The following is a 20,792-nucleotide window of genomic DNA, read 5'->3' as shown; positions in this document are numbered from 1 at the left end:
CACACAAAAGAAACAAAAGACAAATAAAACAGTTGAAAAACATAATCAGGATGATTCACTGAATCCTGGATCACTGCAGATCCATGTTGGAGGACTAAAGTTCATCTTAAAGGGAGTGAAATGAGATCAAATTAGCTTGACTTATTTGGAACAACATTTTAAATATGTTTCAACCCATTCAAAATGCAAATCCTGAGTTAAACTAAACATTAATTGAGGAAATAAAATTCTAAGGAATGATTTGCTCAGTTGAAATTAATGTGTCTAGGACACTTGATTTTATAAATGCAATTATTCCTCCTGGCAGCTAGGGGTGCTGTAATGACTGGTTGCTTGATAGGTTAATCCTAAAGTTATACAAAAGACCATTCATTTTCATGATTACTGCAGGTGAACCCGATATTCAGCCGGACAGAGTTAAGTTTAAAATATTTATTGTGAGGGATGAGTAGTGATGGGTGAGTCAGACAAATAGAACCAGACTTGGCAGAATAATCTTGGCAGACGGTGCAGGCATGCTAGGATGAGCAGGAGACCAGAGGATGGAGATTGTGACAGAGCAGAACAGGCGATGTGAACCAGGGAACCACCAGAACGGGCAGAGCAATCGGCTGGGGCTCACAGAGAAAACAGGCAGAACTGCAGCATGCAGACACAGACAACTTTAACTTAAACAGTACAGCTGGCTTAGCACACAGGATCTGGTAGCGACAGGGTACATCACACTGGATGAGGCGAGAAGAGAGAAGTGACATTCTGTAATAGGTGAACAGTGTTAAGCCATTTTATGACGTGACAGACCACATCTCCCAGCATGCAACACAGCCGCCCTGACAGGCCTGCACTGCCCGACACCGCTGCTGGAACCACAGATCTACGGACGAGCCGGGACATCCTCACTGAGGCAACATCAAGTAAAAAGGACTTTTCCTTTTATTTCTCTTTTTCACCCATTAGGTGATATACTTTGTGCCTGGGCCGAACCTATTACAAATTAAGGAGCTTGTTTAACTGTGGTGCATATGTCGTAATGTGTGTGCATGTATTTCATAAGTGATTTTGCTGACTTAACTACTGTGAATTGATTTAAGCATTGCTATATCTCATTTAATACATTTTTTAACTTGTTTTATTTTCATTTATATACCAGGGTCAGAGCCGGGTGATCAGAAATCCAGAGACAATTCAAATCAGAATCTGGCAGCAGAATCAGGGCACAGAAACAGGTCAGATATCCAGATAGCATAAATAGTCAAGTCCGACAGGGGTTATGCAGGCTCAGAGAATCAGAAGGCAGCAAGAGACAGGCAGGATACAGAACGCTGGATTAAACTCACCGGTGGCTCATTATGATCTGGCACCACAAGTCAAAAAAAAAAAAAAAAATGCATTGTGGTGCATACGGTCAAAAATACGCTTTGCTTTTGTAACTACTTCTCTGCCTAAACTGAACACGTGTATGGTTCGGCTGCCTAGCTGGCCACAGTCAGCAACATAGTCTGTCTCCTTTATAATGGCCAGGTCGAGAATAGCTCCAAATCATGGCTCCCTTTGAAAATCACAAAGACTTACCTCTGGAACGATTCAACTACAGTCTTGAGATGGCTGACATCTGAATCCTGCAGGTTCAAGATCTTTGTTGGAACTAGAGTCTCAGAGATCAAAGACCTGACTGTCTCACACACCTGTCGATATGCAGACACAACCAGTGACCCTGCTAATGACTTAACAAGGGGTAAGACCCTAGCTGAGCTACCACTCCGAGCTGATATATCAAAGGTCCAGCTTTCCCACGCTCTCCACCTCATAAATAGAATTCAGCTCCAGACTATGTCAACTCAGCAGAACACACTGAACTCAAACAAACCACCTTCTGTGGCCTTACACAGACAAACCCAGCAGATCCACTGCCTGACATCTCACAGATCAACAACTGGGGAGACTTGAGTAAAGCTACACACCTGTTGTGTCATAGGGCAGGTGCTGATCCATCCTCCCTTCCTCTTGATCTCTCATTATGCTGAAGTCCACATGCTAACGTCCAGATAGGCAGGGAGCTTTCCTGAAGAAGTCAAGTGCCTAAAGTCCGGCAATCCTCTGCCCCTAGCAGCAAGTTTAGTTCTCTCCTGAAATGAACTCAGAGTCCGGACTCATTAAAGTTGGAGGTCGACTTAGGTACATAGAGTCAGCCCCTAGTAACATCCACCCTGTCGTACTTGAGCCTAGGCATGCTGTCACAAGACTTCTCATCAGAGACAGTGATGCTCCTCTATTCCACCCAGGTCCTGATAGAGTCTTCTGCAAGCTGATGTGGGAGCATCGGATTCTACGGGGGATACAGGCAGTAAAGAAATTTCAAAGGACATGTCCGGAGTCCACCAAATGGAGAGGGAAGCCCTCAGTTCCCATCATGGCAGACCCACATCCTGAGATTTCTGAAGCCCCCCTTGTACTCTACCGAAGTGGACTGTTTTGGTCCATATACCATCAAAGTTGGACACCAGAATGAAAAGTGATAGGGAGTTATCTTCAGGTGCCTATAACGCGTTGTGTGCATCTGGACCTGCTAATAGACTTTATACTCAGACCAAGGGACTAATTTCCGAGTAGCTGAGGGAGAGCTTAAAGAGGCATTTGCAGCTATGGATCCAGATCTACAGGAGAGGCTGGCCAAGACACAGATAAAGTTCCAGTTCAACTCACCAGCAGCACTTCATGTCAGTGGGGCTTGGGAGCATGAAGTCCAGTCAGTTAAGAAAGATCCCCAGGTGGTTGTTGGCACACAGTCCCTCTATGAAGATGCTCTGCTCACCTTTCTGATCAAAGTCTAGGGTATCCTTAATTCTAAGCCATTGGCCTATGCCCCGTCTGACATAGCTGATCCCGATCCAGTCACGCCTAACATGCTGCTGATGGCGCGGAGGGATGCCTTCCTACCCCAAGTGTCCTACGCTCCAGACACCCTCACCAGAAGGTGCTGGCACCGCTGTCAGATGATGGTGGACCACTTTTGGATGCAGTTCTTGAGTCATTACTTTCCATCCCTTCAAGTCCAACAGAAGTGTTGGCCTCCAACTGATGATCGTGTCCATGATACGGTTGCCATGATCATCGATCACAGGGTTCCGAGAGCACAGTGGCCCGTTGGGAAGGTTGTAAAGGTAATAGAAAGCACAGATGGATGTGTTCAGTCGGCCGAGGTTTAAGTAGGGGAAAGGACCTACGTATGGCCGGTGGCTTGTCTGGTCCAACTGCCTGCCATTCTTGATAGCGACAGAGCCAGTACAGAGACTCCAACAGCATCTTTGGGAATTATGTAGTTTTTTACAAAATAGCTAGGTTATTCTGGGGGCAGCTGTTGTAAATTCCCTACCGTTACTGCATTGTTCTTGCTGAAATTGTTTAGTGCTCAGGACAGAATCTTTTTCTTTTACATAGGCACCTTGTTGGACAGCTAAGAGGTCCATTGGAACATATTGAGTTGTTCACGGTGTAGGTACCAGATCGACTCAGGTGGTCAGATCGGCTCGGGGGCTTGCGCCTTCTGATGACGTCACTGTACATGATTGGTTTAACGTTTGCACAATTGCGCAAAACATTGTGATTGGTCTGGGCAACTTACTAAAGTAATTATAGCGGGGTGTAGGTTTTATTCGAGAGCGGGATTGCGGTTTGTAAACGGACAATTTTACGAAGAAATTCTCCATGGTCCCTTCGCCTCCCGATGACGTCACCAAATTCTCCATGGGCCTTGCGCCTCCCGATGACGTCACATTATGGCAACACCACTCAAACAAACTACATTGAGCCCGTGGTCTGCGTTTGTAACGAATAAATTTTATTTAGTTAATTTAGCGCTTTCTTTTGTTCTCAAAAGCTTCAGGCTTAAAGATGAACATAGAAAATGTGAAATCTTTGCAATTCAAAATAATCAACCCACTTTAATTGATAAAAATTAGGTAAAACATTTAGGTATAATGATTAACAAGGACCACACTGGAAATGGTAGAACTATATTCAAGCCATTTTACAAAAAAATCAACACATTTTCGACAGTTGGCTCAATTTTTGGAAGAATATTGTTAACAGAAATGGAAGGGATAGCCAGATTAATATATCTTAAATATACCAAATACTACAATAAAAAATTAATCAAATTCATCACAATTTCATCTGGAATAATAAAAAACATGTGATCAGAAAGAACGACATAGTAATATTATTATTTATTTTTTTTAATTTATTTGACAGGGACAGTACAATTAAACATTGCAACCAAACAGGTGGCCGATGTCCAAGTACATAAGGCTTGTAGCCATGGGCTAATTTGCAGCCTTCGTCCCTGGTTAGGCTTTTAAAAGGTGTAAGCATTAAGGGGGAGGGAGGTTAGTAACGACACACAAATGCATAAAAAACAAGAGAAGTTAAAAACGTTATTGATTTTAAAGTGATGAATGCTGTGATTAAATTAAAATGGCTGCAGACTTTTATTAAAAATTAAAAGAGTTTATGGTTTATTTTCCCTTCACAACTTTAAAAAAAATTGGAGGAAGGAAATTTCTCTTAAGATGTAACTTTGATCCGGCAAAATTACCGATTAAATTGTCAGACTACCACAGAAGCATTCCAAAAAGATGTTAAAAGTTTTTATACCTCGATTAAGTTACTGGAAAATAACCGTAAATTAACAAAATAAAATTGATTTGTAACAAATGGAGACCGTAGGCATAATGTAGTTTGTTTGAGTGGATTTGCCATATGATGACATCATCGGGAAGCGCCCGAGCCGATCTGACCACCTGAGTCGATCTGGTACCTACAACGGCAGTTAAAGCAGTTAGAGCAACTATTGTTCTATTGCATTGATGTCAGTCTGTGTTTGTGATGAAAATACCAGACAGAGAGAATTAATACAGACAGTAGAGAAACATTATAGTGCAAAGGCAACCTGTAAACAGCAAATCCATGAGAAAGCAAGCTGTATGGATGTAGGAGCATGCCTACTCATTAAAACATCATAAACTGTTCTACTGTGTCCGGCCTCGCTCTCTAATCGGAATATCTGGTTGGATGAGGTGTTCAGGCAAATCCCCCTAAACATCATACAGTCCTAACTATTCCCAATACATTTAGTTTATATTATTGAAACTAATTGAAAACAAACGTAAAAAATAACAATGAGGGAAAAATGCAAATAAATATGTTTCTTTGTATTTTCAACAAGGACATAGAAGCTGCAGTTTCAAGTCTCTCACCATCCTCCTCCTCCTAGGCTATGCATATACATACGTATGTGTCTCTAAGTGTAACTTAATATACACAATGTAACAATTGTTATTTAATAAAATTGTTAGTAACATTTGTAACTGGATATTGTTGTTGTTTTCCTTTTTATGAACGTTAATAGGATTGATCTGTCATACCATTGCCCAGGAATGTGAAGTTAAGATGTTCATAACACAACTAAGGCTAGTGGGGTAGGGTCTGGATTTGGCACATTATAAAAGCATGGATCTCTTTGTTCTTGTATCAAGGGTGCAGGCTGATGTAATAGTGTGCCCCTTAGTACCAATTAAGCATAATTCAAGTAATACAGTCTAACGAAGTAATGTTGCTGACCATGTACTTTGTTTTATGACCATACTGTACCCCATCTTCTGAACACTGCTTTTTGTATCACAATGCACCATGACACTAAACTCAGATAAATCTGAACTGTTTTTTTGTCAACATGGCTATGAGTATGCTCTACTCTAGTTGTATCCAAAGTCATCTAAATGCAATAAAGCTATCTTTGGGAAGTGGTGGAACAAGACATTTGTTTCATGAATGTAGAATCAAAAAAGCTGTGGCAACTGCATAATTTTATCATGTCGCTATAAAAGTAAATCTCAGTAATATTCCTGACACCTTGTTGAATCTAACCCGTGAAAGTATTCAGTGTATTTAAATTATCTGGAAATAGTATCAATAATAGAAAATAGTTTGACATGTAGACTATGAGTAAACAACTGTAAATTATGGTTTATATTTCTCTCAAAGCGTCTTAAATACTTGCTGTATGTGTCATGGTTTTTAAGTTTTTGGCCCACATGCAGACACAGACAGAAACAAAAACAGTTTTAAGATGTTTATTTTGAGGCTCAATAATGGGAAAGCACACTGTGTGCGTGACAGGTCAGGTCTGAACGTCAGAGCTGGAACGACTGTGGAAAGGAAGAGGATAATTTTACTGAGGATCGAACCAGGGGAAAATGTGCCAGAAGCTGCACCGCTTACCGTTTGGTTGGGGAGACCTATCCAGGGGGAATAAGTGACGAGGCAACTCTGTGACAGTAACTCACTGATGGAAACAGGTGGCTGAGTAACTGGAGGGCTGACAGATGGAATGCTGGCGAGGGGTCCGGACAGCACCACAGAAACGGCAGGCAGGAGGAGCAGCTGGAAGAACCGGAGTGTTTGTAGGGGAACCAGGTGAATCAAGGAAGGGGTTATCACGCCCAGCTTGGTACCACCAAGGGAGCATGAGTGGAGATGCCAGAGCAAAATCTGAGCAGCGGGCATTCTGAGGGCTGGTTCACTGAGCACAACGCCAAGACAAGTGAGTAAATCCAAACACGACAAGACTGGAGAATAACAGGAGACAGAGTTAGTCCAAAACAGGGTTTCCAAGAACTCACAGATATGAGGCACGGGAGACAGATCAGAGGCTTAGGCATACCATGACGGGGTAACACTCTGGCGTCTTCCAACTGTCTCTGAACTCCTTATAAAGTCCAAGGTAAAAGCTCCTTGATGAGCAGCAGGTGTGGGCCACGCACACCAGTCAACTGCAACCACCTGTGAAGCAGAGTTAGAGCACGGAAACACAGAGAACCCTGGCAGTATGGAGTGATAAAGTCTGCCGGAAATGCAGCTGTTGAAAATATACCAATGTTTGGGTCATGAAAAGATAATGTTTTAATTTGGAACCAATACTTTAAGTTGCAGTTCTGTTGCCCTTATTTTTATTTTGGGGGCCAGTATGATAGCTCTGCTAAGTTTGCGGCTATGTAGCTTCACAAATAATATGCTGCAATATAATGTGTTGTCTAACATTATTTTGAACTAACAATCAATAGTGGTTACAGAAAACATATCTCCTACACAGGTCGGCTTTAACTGTAGTTGGCAGAATTAAATTTAGCTTCTTTTAGGCAGTCTTACTAGTTATGAATGTTGGTAGATGAAACCAGGTGAAAGGTGGTTGGTGTTGATGTTTGATGATCCTCAGCATTATTCAGCCTCTGAAATGGTGACCGGATCCATGTGCATGACAATGATTTTCCACTTTCTGCTAAATCAATTTCAAGACCTGACTGTCCCCTTGGAATAACATCCATTTCACCTGTTGGTAAAAGTGCCACTATTACAAAGAATATCAGCGTTATTGTGTGATTTCCTATTTCCGTGGTTTTATTGTAATGGCTGATAAGTTCATTCAGCATAATGTTGAGACCTGCAAAAAGGAATGTATGTGCACTGTTTATACATCTAACCATGTTGTTTACTTTGATTTGTCATGTGTTATTTGACTCCTGTGTCATTTTATGTTCACACATGTTTCAACACTTCAGCTGCCGACCAACACCGACACCTTCTCAGAGGGTGGATGTGACTTGTTTCCTCTTGTCTCCTACAATGTGTGAGTGAAGTGGTACAGGGGTGTCACACGGGGGCTTCCCCGTTGTGACCGACAGTGTTAGGTTTCAATTTATCTCTCTGCTGATACCTTAAATTTTGTTTCAGATGTTCAGATAATGTATTTTGCCTTTATATTTATTTAATAATTACACTTTTTGTAGAAAAGACATAATCTGTTTTTTTATCTTTCTGATGCATTTGCTAGCTAGTGTTCAAAAGACTTCAACAAAAGTTCCACTGTGCAAAAATTGTTCTCCTATAGGTGCATTGTAATACTATATAATAAAAGTGTTCTTCCCCATCCTTACCTAATTGTGCCACTGCCTCAGGGCAGCTGTGGCTACTAACATAGCTCACCACCATCAGGGTGTGAATGTGTGTGTGAATGGGTGAATGGCTCATTGTAGTGTAAAGTGCTTTGGGGTCGTCGGACTAGTTAAACCACTATGCAAATATAAGCCATTAAATCCCAAAGACAGAATCTTGGGAATGAAAGAAAGAGCCATGAGCTCTTAGCTTTGAAGCCCAGAAGGAATACCACTTTAATGTGGAAACACCACATCTCTGAATGGGACAACACTATTTCAAAAATAAGAGATATTTACTGTGCTTGTAACAGAATGGATTGTCATTTTAGTGTAGGTGTAAAGTTTTGAGAAGAATAAAACATTCTAGTCTAGTCAAGCGTTCCATTTATTGTTGACCTGTTACCTGACTCCACCAGATAGATTTGCTCCGCATATCCATCTGGAAACCTTCCGTTGAAGTTATTTTGGGAAGGGGCGAAAATACTGGTTAGCTGATTGGCCTATGTTGGTGATAGACGGGCCAAATAAACCAATCAGATTCGTCGTCGCTCTGTTACGAGCGACGACAAAAACACAACCACAAGCCAAGCTACTCTTGCTGCTGCAGGTAAAGGCTCGTTAGCTCAGCAAAGAAATACCCTGTAATTCCGATAAAACTTGCTCGATAGCCACGCTAACGCTAGTTTCATCGGCTGAAGCCGCCATGTTCTTTAGACTGAACTGTCGCGCTTCTCGTTGCGTCACACCTCAACCCGCCTCAAAGCCAACGCTGATTGGACGTTCGTTTGGTGAACGGCTCCAAATTTTCTTTAACGGAGAGTAGCCAGACTGATCTGCGAGTGAAACCTTGAAAGCTCGCGAGATCAGGATGGTCTCACGAGGCTAGTTGACCTGTTGATCTGACCCAATTTCGCCCACGGATTTTCGGAGCCAGCCTGTTACCCTTTTTTTGTTTTTTCCAGCCTGAACTGACTGCCTGCCTGTTTTGCCTGACCTGGCTGGAGTACCCAAGTTTCCCTGATCCCTGCCTGCTTTGTCTGTTTGTTTGTGTACCGTTTTGGACTGTATCTGACCACAGAATCTGCCTGTCCTCTCCTAGCCAGTCTGCTTATTTGTGTACCAACCCTGGATTGTTATTCTGACCACCGAGCCTGCCTGTTGCTGTCTTGCCAGTCTAATTTTAATAAACTGTCTTAAAATTGTAAATAATTTGTGTGGTTGAAAACTGGGTCCTTCTGTACCCGTTCTTGACATAAAGACAGCATCTACACACTACACAGCATCTACACACAAATCAGAGCACACAACAGTGAATAAGTTTTAGCAACACAGCAACAGCATGTGTTTTTTAAGCCATGACAATTTATAATATAAACCAGTCTGAAACATAACAGAATTCAAAAATTGTCACAAAACATAATTTTTTTGCTTTGTATTTTTTGCTTTGTTTTACTATTTAACTCTGGTTTTTGCGATGATACCCGGAGCTCTTTCACCAGAGAAGAACTCTTGGACATCAGGGCTACATCACCAGAGGATTTATTCCCTACTTTTCTTCTCCCTATGCGGGAAATTTTGGACATTCTGGTCAAAGGTTCGCTCACCTTTGCTCACGCAGCGAAACGCCGGAGGAGAGGGAAGCGCGCTGGTGCGTCACTGCCAGCGCGGACTCCGCTCACCGCTACCGGGCATAATCCTGTCCAACGTGCATTCCCTGCCAAACAAACTACACGAACTTAAACTGATGCTGGGAAAAAACAGGGACTTCTCTTCATCTACTGTTTTTTGCTTCACGGAGACATGGTTGTGTGGACTAATCCCGGACTCCGTGCTGCAGCTGGACGGTTTCCAACTTCACAGAGCTGACCGCGACACACGTCTTTCCAGCAAAGCAAAAGGTGGAGGGATCTGTTTTTACACCAACAACGGCTGGAGCAACGATGTGTCAGTGATCCAGCAGCACTGTTCTCCTGACCTGGAATCCTTCATCATAAACTATAGGCCTTTTTATTAACCCCGTGAGTTTGCTTCATTCATTCTGGTTGGTGTTTACATCGCGCCGAACGCAAACGTGCGTGTCGCACAGCGCACGCTCGCAGACCAGATACTGAATGTGGAGCAGAGAAATCCGGACTCCTTAGTTATTGTCCTTGGTGACTTTAACACAGGAAACGCCACTCATGAACTTCCTAAATATAAACAGGTTATTAAATTCCCGACCAGAGAGGAGAGCATTTTAGATCACTGCTACACCACAGTCAGAGATGCTTATCACAGCGTCCCCCGTGCTGCACTGGGCCAGTCTTACTATGTCATGGTTCACCTGATTCCTGCTTACAGGCAGAAACTAAAACTCTGCAAACCTGTAATGAGGACATCAGAGAAGTGGACCAGTGAGGCTGTGGAGGATCTTCAGGTGTGTTTGGATTCTACTGACTGGGATGTCTTCAGGGCTGCTACCAACAGTCTGGATGAGTTCACAGAGGCTGTGACATCATATATCAGCTTCTGTGAGGACTGCTGTGTTCCATCACGGACCAGGGTGAGTTACAACAATGATAAACCCTGGTTCACAGCAACACTCAGAAGGCTAAGGCAGGAGAAAGAAAATGCTTTCAAAAGTGGGGATAAATGCAGATTCAGAGATGCAAAATACATATTTAGCAAGGCGGTGAAAGACGCTAAACGACTGTACTCTAAGAAGCTGCACAACCAGTTTTCAGCCAACAACACTGCTTCTGTCTGGTAAAGGCTTAGGCAGATAACAAATTACAAGCCTAAAGCCCCCCACTCCATGAACGACCGACAGTTAGCAAACGACCTGAACAACTTACTGTCGTTTTGACAGACAAAGGGACAGTCCTGCAATCACCCCCCACGACACCACCCAACAGAATACATCCACCTCTACTTCAGTGACAACTCTTTCCATACACGAGAGAGATGTTAACAAACTCTTCAGAAGACAGAAGGCCCGGAAAGCTGCTGGACCAGACTCTGTCTCTCCATCCACCTTGAAGCACTGAGCTGATCAGCTGTCTCCAGTTTTCACAGACATTTTTAACACCTCACTGGTGACATGTCACGTGCCAGCCTGCTTCAAATCCTCCCTGTCCCTGTTCCCAAGAAGCCAAGAACCACAGGACTTAATGGCTTTAGACCCGTCGCTCTGACCTCTGTGGTTAAGAAGTCCTTTGAGTGCCTTGTGCTTTCACACCTTAAAGAAATCACAGATCCCCTCCTGGACCCCCTACAGTTTGCTTACAGAGCCAATAGGTCTGCAGACGACGTTGTCAACCTGGCCCTTCACTACATCCTCCAGCACCTGGACTCTGCAGGAACCTACGCCAGGATCCTGTTTGCGGATTTCAGCTCTGCAACAGGAGAAGCTCTCCCGGCTGAATGTGCCCGACTCAAACTGCAGGTGGATTACAGACTTCCTGTCTGACAGGAAGCAGCACGTGAAGCTGGGAAAACATGACTCTGACTCCCAGCTCATCAGCACTGATTCCCCCCAGGGCTGTGTTCTTTCTCCTCTGCTCTTCTCCCTGTACACCAACAGCTGCACCTCCAGTCATCAGTCTGTCAAGCTCCTGAAGTTCGCGGACGACACCACTCTCATTGGACTTATCTCTGATGGTGACGAGTCCGCCTATAGGTGGGAGGCTGACCATCTGGCGACCTGGTGCAGAGAGAACAACCTGGACCTCAACGCTGTAAAAACAGTGGAGATGGATGTGGACTTCAGGAAGAACTCAGCCCCAGCTACCCCCATCACCCTCTGTGACTCCGCCATTGACACTGGGGAGTCTTTCCGCTTCCTGGGAACTATCATCTCCCAGGACCTAAAGTGGGAGCTGAACATCAACTCCCTCACCAAGAAAGCCCAGCAGAGGATGTACTTCTTGCGCCAGCTGAAGAAATTCAACCTGCCAAGGACAATGATGTTGCACTTCTACTCCTCCATCATTGAGTCCATCCTCACCTCCTACATCACCATCTGGTACGCTGGTGCCACTGCTAAGGACAAGGGCAGACTGCAGTGTGTCATCAGGTCTGCAGAGAAGGTGATTGGCTGCAATCTTCCATCTCTCCAGGACCTGTACGCCTCCAGGACTCTGAGGCATGCAGGGAAGATTGTGGCTGATCCCTCGCACCCCAGTCACAGACTATTTCAGTCACTTCCCTCTGGCAGGAGGCTGTGGTCCATCAAGACCAAAACCTCACGCCACAAGAACAGTTTTTTCCCATCTGCTACCAGCCTTATGAACAAGGCCAAGAGCTGCCTGTGAAACTGGATACTGTCTCTCTCCCCCGTTCAGGACTTACTGAGTGTATATAGCTTCTGTATATATATACATTTTATTTTATTGTATTTTTATTTTTTGTCTGCACCATCAACACCAAGTCAAATTCCTTGTAAGTGCAAACCTACATGGCGATTAAACTTGATTCTGATTCTGAAAGAATAATCCAGGACGGAGTCCGGTAAAAGTTCCAGGTACGGTACACAGTATGCTGTCAGGCTGAACAAGGGCAGGCAGCCTCAGAGGTCAGGTAACAGATCCGGTCGGTGCACAAGCAGGCAGAGATCAGGCAGGCGGTCGGGTCAGGCAGAGTCATATAGACAGGTCAGGAAAACAGGTCAGATGGGAACAGGCAGGCTCAGAGGTCGAGAGAAAAGATAGGTCAGGATCAGGTAGTCAGAACAAAGGAACGCTGGAATAAGTCTCACACAATGGCTCGAAATAATCTGGCACTGATGTTTGGTCTGAAAGCTGTTTATATACTGACAGGAGCAGGTGGATCAGAATGAGTGGTGATGAGAAATGGGCGGAGCTAAGCAGGTGTGTGACATGAGTAATCAGACCAGGCATCAGTGCCGAAATCATGACAACATCCCCACAGTGAAACATGGTGAAGACAACATTATGCAGATATACTTTTTTTTAGCAAAGACCGGGAAACTGGTCAGAGGCAGTGAGAAGATGGATGGTCCTAAATTCAGGGCAGTCACAAAAGAAAACCTTTTAAATGCGGCTAAAGCCTTGAAATTTGCATTGATATTTACTTTTCAGTAGGAAAACAACCCTAAACATAGAGCTAGAGCTACCAAATAATTATTATGATCAAAGGTTCTTAAAGAGTAAGAATTACCCAAAGACTAGACTTAAATCTAACTGAAAATTGGAACTGAAAAGTGCTTTTCACTGACACTTTTTAATCAAGACTTACTGAGCTTGAGGCATTTTGAGGTTTAGACAAATATTTTGATCTCTAAATGTGCAAAACTGTTGGAAAAATACCCTAGAAGACTTACAGCTATAGGTGCATTAAAATGTGATTCTAGAAACTATTATTATTTCAGAGGGATATGAATAGAAATGCTTTTTTACGCAGTCAAAAAAAAATCGGAAATTCTTGGAAAAGTGTGGCTGTTACATTACAAAATGTAAAAAATATTCAATAGGTATGAATGCTGTTGCTTGTCACTGTATTTAACCCTGGTACAGGGAGAATCAAAAAATCTTAAGGGATAGGTTATTATACATTTTTTGAAGTGGAGTTCTCTTGAGAGGTTTTGCCAATCAATACCTTCTCTACAGTAAGTAGCTTTTTAATCATCATCTCTTCTATGACAGACATTTTGTTCCAGATAAAGGCTCTGAGCTCCATCAACAATAAAGTGGATTTTCCAAACCCCATAAAAACTGCATTTTTAAAATGCTTAACATTCTTCTGAACACTATCTAAATAAATAATAAAATGAGGCTGGCCTACAGAGCCACAAAGTAATAATGATTTACATAAATATAAAAATATGTAGGGCTCCTTGATGCATGCATTATGCCTCACTGAAATGTGAGCACTCTAGGTTAAATTGGAGAGAGAGGTTGTATGTAGTTTGTAGCACAATTTAAAGCAGATATGCTAATAGGATGGTTTAGTGAATTAGATGGACATTTGTTTCAAGTTTTTGCATATATTTGTGCATTCACAGTTAAATATCTTCATTGGTCTAGAATGCTCTATGTCCCTAATTTAGCTTTTCTATAGAAAACGTGTTTTGGCTTGTAAAAGTACCAAAGTGTAGAGACTCAACTGTCAAAAACAGAGTTCTTTGATAAAATAAATAAAACGAGAGAAAGTTTAACATGTTTATTCAGAGTACGAGCACTACAGTGGATTTGACAGCTCAAATGATCTACAGCACAGGTAGATCCAGTCCACTTTCTTTATTTTACATAAAGAAAGTGGACTGCAAAATAAGGAGTAGAATACAGACTTTATACAGGTTGGCAGGTGCAGAAAACACATGGACACAAACACTCGCACACACACGCACACATATGCACAGATACACATACACATTTGCGTGTGTGTCCATGACAGACTGTGTGTCTTGAGGCCTTCGTCCTCTTCTTCCTTGCTCTCCAGGCAGAAGACCCATGTCTTGCCTGCCATTTCTCAGTCTGACAGCTGAGAGTCAGACAACGAAGCAAGATGAGAAGAAAGGAGAGGATGAAATGCAGGGACAAAGCATGCATGTGAGGAAGGAGGAATACAAGAAATTGGCTAATAATATTGCATGCATACAAGTTAAGTATCTCTAAATCTTCTTTCTATCTGCTCCTCCAAAGGGGACCAGGTGTTCTCCTTCTGTGGGGGCATGACTGGAGGGAAAAGCTTACTTTCATGTTCTCTTGGCTTCTTTGCACCTGCTTCTGCAGGGTTGGTATAGGTGCAGAGAGGGCAGGGAGAAGGCATAAGATAAGCTAGGTCCACAGAGGTTACAGGCTTTGTAGTTACACTACCCTGCAGCAGACCTCTTTGCCCTCATGAACACCCTGTCCCTTCACTCGACGCATCTCACTGAGATGATTGTCAGGCTTTGAGTCAGCAACTCCAGTATTTCTCTTTTACCCAGGCCTAACATTCTCTCTTTTTTCCCAGCAGATCAGGTGTCATTGTTAAGCCTTGTGTCTGTTTCCATGAAACTTGTAAGCATTCTCAATTGTTTTGTGTAGCAAGGTACTTGGAAGGACGTTTGTTTATATAGCATAGAGGTTAATATTCAAGCTCCACTCTTAAATGGGTTATTCTCTATTTCCATTTTAATGATAACTATTCAGTGATGCACATAAAAGCATTAAAGTGCCCTGTTTTTATGTGGGATTCCCTTGCAGCTAACTATGGCTCTTAGCACTGTTTGTTCTTCTATTATAGTCATCCAGACTATGTGGTCCGCCTGTTCGTTTCTGACAGCCATGTTGCATTAGTGCTGGAGGCAAAGATCTTTCCTCAACTGGGTTGTTCCCCCCTTTAGGTCAAGGCGTGACTCAGAGGCCTGATTCCGTCACCCCAGGTTATCAACTCAACACTTCCTGTTCAAAATGTGGAATGAGCGGGTAGCTGAGAGCAAAATATTTTAGGTGCTGTGTTACTAGTAAAGAGGAGTTGAAAAAAAAACACTGTAATTCAGCTGAAATGTTAAATTATTGTTTGTGGTATAATATGGCAGAGCACATAGGACTGATATCTGTAAAATATAATATGGTGTCAACAATAAAAGCAAAATATGGTAAGCAATTCCTTTATTTTCCCACAATGGGGAAATTCAGGCATCACAGTGGCAATGACACTGAAAGAGTTAAACACAATTAATGGTAATGAAAAATAAGAAACTAATCTAATCTAAATTAGTTCTAAAGATACAACGGATGAGTTTAATCAGAAATGCCAAGGGTAAAAGTAAAAAATAAATACCAGAGTAAATATTGCACAATGATTGCACAATTATTGATAATATGGCATGCTCAAGTAAAAAGATGAAATATTCAAGTTAAACCGTGGAAAAAGTCTATTTACAGAACTTATGATAGTACACAAAATGCATGATGGTGCAGCAGCGTCTCAAAAAACCTAAGGCATGCTCAAGTGTACCTTAGTATCTGGGAGACGGTGGAAATTATTCATGATCACATCAGAACCTGTGCCACCATTAGCAAGTTGTAAACAGTTATAAACATGTTGTAAATGTGTCCAGATCTGGTAGAAGGCGTCTCACAAAACCCCGCTGCGCTGTCCTTGCCACATCTCAAGGCACTTTGTAAAGTGCCTTGAGATGACATGTTTCATGATTTGGCGCTATATAAATAAAATTGAATTGAATTGAATTGAAATTCTTTCTCTACTGCACTGTGCCGCTCCCATACCACACAGTTATATTGAGAGCATCCACACACACACAGGCTTACATACATACATAAATACATACATGCAAAGCAAGTTACAAACTAAAATGTCATTGTAGTTAGTTGTTATAAAATAAGCTTCAGTCAAACTTTGGCCATTCCCACTCAGCAAGGTTCAATAGCTTCTTACAGGTTTTGAAAGATAGCCCCATCCATCCATTCATCCATCCATTTTCCAAACCGCTTAATCCCTCATGGGGTCGCGGGGTTGCTGGTGCCTATCTCCAGCATTCACTGGGCGAGAGGCGGGGTACACCCTGGACAGGTCGCCAGTCTGTCGCAGAGCAACACAGAGACAGACAGGACAAACAACCATTCACACACACACTCACACCTAAGGACAATTAACCTAACAGTCATGTTTTTGGAGTGTGGGAAGAAGCCGGAGAACCCACGCATGCACAGGGAGAACATGCAAACTCCATGCAGAAAGACCCAGGGGTGGACTCAAACCCAGGATCTTCTTGCTGCAAGGCAACTGCGCTACCCACTGCTCCACTGTGCAGCACCGAAAGATAGCCTAAAAGTTAAAAAACATTTATCTGCCATGTTTTCTAATTTATTTTGAGGCAAGACATCTGGTTCTTACGGATCAATCACTGCTCACTTGTTAACAATCAAGTGTCAAACACAGGTGTCAAACAGAGTGTCAGACCTGCTCGAGGTAAGCTGAAGGATGCTGCAGGATGCAGTTTATTGTGTGGAAAAATCACAAGCACTCTCTAAAATGCACACAGAATATCTCCGGGTCAATAGGGCAGGAAGGCATTGTCTCAGGTCAATAGGTTGTTGCAAATAAGAAAAAAAGAGAAATGGGATTGCTGGAGACACTGTAATGGCTGTCTGCTCCAGTCTGATGAGATGGTTGGGGAATAGAGTCCAACAATGTGTTAGTGTTTGTGTGAAAGTGCATGTGTGGGGTCAGGCTGACCGATGTGTCACGCAGCACTAAAGAGGCAAAAAAGAGAACCTGCATGGGAATGCAATGTCTTGCACATGTGTCAATAGGACAATGTCTAATGAGGTGGTGATAGTGAAAGGTTATAGACCCAAGGAGAGAGGCTAATGGGGTCTCTTGAAACTCTATTTAGCTAGAGTAATAAAATGCATTTCCAAAGGGAAAGTATGGGGGGAGTGGTGGCCTAGTGGTTAGAGCACAGAGCTTCGGTTCTAGAGGTTCTGAGTTCAACTCCCACAAGCTGCCATTCTGGGTCCCTGAGCAAGACCCTTAACCCCCAATTGCTCCCTAGGGCGCCACACAGTGGCAGCCCACTGCTTCCCAAGGGGATGGGTTAAGATGCAGAAGTGAATTTCTCCATTGTGAGATCAATAAAGTTCAATTATTATTATTATGACATAGGTTCACAAGCTCAGACAAACAGCAAGGTCACCTCACTTGTTCTTTAAGAAAAGGAGACAGACACGATGATTAAGCTGATATGACGCTCAACGCGCTGTTTACTTTGGAGTCATTTTGCCTGTTATGGCTCAGTTATGAACGATTGGGGTGTCCGTGGTGTGAATGGTGGATTTACATATTATCCCAATGCAAATTGCATGGTCAGTCGTGGTAAAACAGCCTGCGGTGTGGACTGTGTAGGATGAGTGATTTTGGTAGCTGCGACCCACGTAGAATTCCCCGCTGCAGTGACTTTCGCTGGAGTTAAAAAATTTGAGCTTTTCTGTCAAATCGCGTCACGGCACCCATTCAGTGACTGGTTGTTGTTGTGATACACAGTAAGGGAGCACAATGGAGACAAAGCCTTTTTCAATCAAAGTAGGAGATAAAAATTACGAAGTAAGTAGAGGTTTATAGGTGGCTTTGAAAAAAATGCCATTTTAATTTAGCCCTTGAAAGGACTGTTAAATCATTAATCCTCCTCTCGTCGCTCAAGCCCACACTTCCGCTGCCTAATAGTGTGCGCTGGCTCTCGACCTCTTGCTCTGCCCTGACCCGCTGATTTCCCGCTGCTTCTGTCTGAGCTCCATCGCAGGGACGCCGGCACCGTTGCTCGGCTTTCCCCATTTACCGCTTAAGCCTGCCCATACCGTTACTGGTATGAGCTGCTAGGTGTGGGGCTACGCCCCTTTTTTGTCCAGCTTTAAAATCAGGTCAAAAATGGTAAATTTTTAAGTTTCTAAAACAAGTCACCAATTTTTTTCACACATACTTTTTTCATTTTACAGCTCTTTAAACACATGCTATTTAAATGTCTATCAATAATTGCTGACTCTCTCAGAAAATGCTTCACTGCTGTTGTGCAATTAAGCCATGAGGAAAAATCTGACTAAATGGTAAGGTACAAAAAAGTGAGATTTTTATAGGCACCAAGAACAGGCCCCTGCAGCAGGCTGCTTTTACTATGAAGCCAGGCTCCCCCAGACTTGTATTTCTCTGTGCTGTGGAGAGAGGAAGCCACTCTGGAGAGACCTAAAAACATGCAGGGTCGCCAAGCTGAGTACATCCCTGCCCTTTTCCAACATCGACTGCCTTGAAACACTGTTTATGATATGTCTAAGCTGTGCAGGAGAAAAGCTGACCCAGGAGCGAGCCACACCTCTGCCGCACAGAGATCCAAATGCTGCAGCCCAACAGCGATGAGCTTCCTACGGCCGCCTCCTCACAGCCCCGCTTCGAGCTAGCCGTCTGCTCAGTGCTCAGACAACCAGCCTTCACCCTGTTTTAACTGCTTCGATGCCCCAAAGTGAACAAAACTGACACAGAGGCACAGACAAGCTTGGTAGAGTTAGGCAGAGAAAGTCAAATGCTTTATTTTTTAAAATGGTTTTACTGTTTTGTTTTCAGCTATGACCGAAGTAAAAGCCCAGATGCTAACAGGCACAGCTTCTGTAAGCATTCATGTAAACCAAGCTTTGCTGATGTAGTTTGAGTGTGTTTTTATGGTTATACCAAACTTTATTTCCATAAGGGTTTTATATATTGATGGGATATTAATGTTTGTGTTTTCAGATCCGCTCATTATGACCAAATAAAACTTAAGGTCTTTTTAAATTTGTGCAGAATATCCGCTAGCATAGTGCTAGTTAGACCCGTCCGTCCGTCTTCTTCCGCTTATCCGGGGTCGGGTCGCGGGGGTAGCAGCTTCAGGAGGGAGGCCCAGACGTCCCTCTCCCAGGCCACTTGGGCCAGCTCCTCAGGAGGAATCCCAAGGCATTCCCAGGCCAGCCGGGAGACATAGTCCCTCCAGCGTGTCCTGGGTCTTCCCCTGGGCCTCCTCCCGGTGGGACGTGCCCGGAACACCTCACCAGTTAGACCCTCTTAATAAAATTAGTGCTACTACCGAGTCAATGCAACTATGGTTCATTTTAAACATAATGCTTGTTTTCGTTTTTCTACACCATCATTTGATAGTGCTATGAGCATTATTACCACATTAATATAGAAGATTAATATTGATTTAATGGTGTTTTGCATTACTTTAGGGTTAACCCATCACGCGACTGATCGCTACAGCACCCTGAGCTTTCCGAAGGAAAAATCGCATTAATAAAATAAAGTGTCATAAATGTTGTTGATTTTACCCAGCAAATCATTCTTTAAAATGCTATTTTCTCAAATACTGTTTTGTTTACCTCAGGTTTTGCATTGTGAATGGGTTGAGACACATACCAAATGTTGTTCTAAATTAGTCAAGCTAATTTGATCTTATTTAACATTCTTTAAGAAGAATTTTATTTATCCAACTTGTTTCTGCAGTGAACCAGGATTCACTGAATAATTCTGCTGATGGTTTTCGAACATTTTATTTGTCTTTTTTTTGTGTGTGTGTACATAGTAGGTCCTTTGCTTCTTCTTATCTTAATTTTGCTCAGTAGTTTTAGTTAAGCTTCACAAGCCTAGTGGAGAGGATTTGTTGATTGAAATATAGTGTTAATTCAGATAAACAGTAGTCTATAGTGGTTTTCTCTGGATGTTATTTTTTTATTTCTGTTAATAAATTGTTGAACTTGAAGAGAGGTTGCCACTCCTTTATTCTACATGTGTGCAGAGTTTGCTGTTAAAAGAATGCCAGTGTTCGAATAATTCCTTTCAACTATTGTCCTACTATCCGTTATGGCACAGAAGAGGAAATGTTCTATTCAGGAGGCTTTGGAAGAAATTATGAGGGAGAGTTATGCTAAGATAGCGGAATCTTCTGACTCTTGTACAGATTTTGAAGAGGATAAAGAAAAGCAGGAGCTGATTCTGGACTCTGTTCGTATGGTTATTTTCTATTTCCTGACATGTCGACTGCAATTAGTGACAGTGATGAATAACCACAGCTGTTATATGTTATTTTGCTATTTTGGGCGATAAATAAATTGAATCAATGTGAAGATGATGTGCAGGAAAAGGTCTAACATACAAGTTGAAGGTTTAGATGAAGCAAACATTTTAGATGTCTTAGAAAGCTCAACTTGGTCTAAACAGTCCAAACACTAAATATGTTCTAAATATACCTCCAATGCTGCCTCACTAAATTAGGACGAAGCAATCATGTTTGGGAAGGTGCCGATGATTTTACTTTTAATAAAATCGACTAAG

This window comes from Fundulus heteroclitus, unplaced genomic scaffold (assembly GCF_011125445.2).
Source record: "Fundulus heteroclitus isolate FHET01 unplaced genomic scaffold, MU-UCD_Fhet_4.1 scaffold_67, whole genome shotgun sequence".
NCBI classification, from domain to species: Eukaryota; Metazoa; Chordata; class Actinopteri; order Cyprinodontiformes; family Fundulidae; genus Fundulus; species Fundulus heteroclitus.
Note: the sequence above shows the minus strand (reverse complement) of the source record.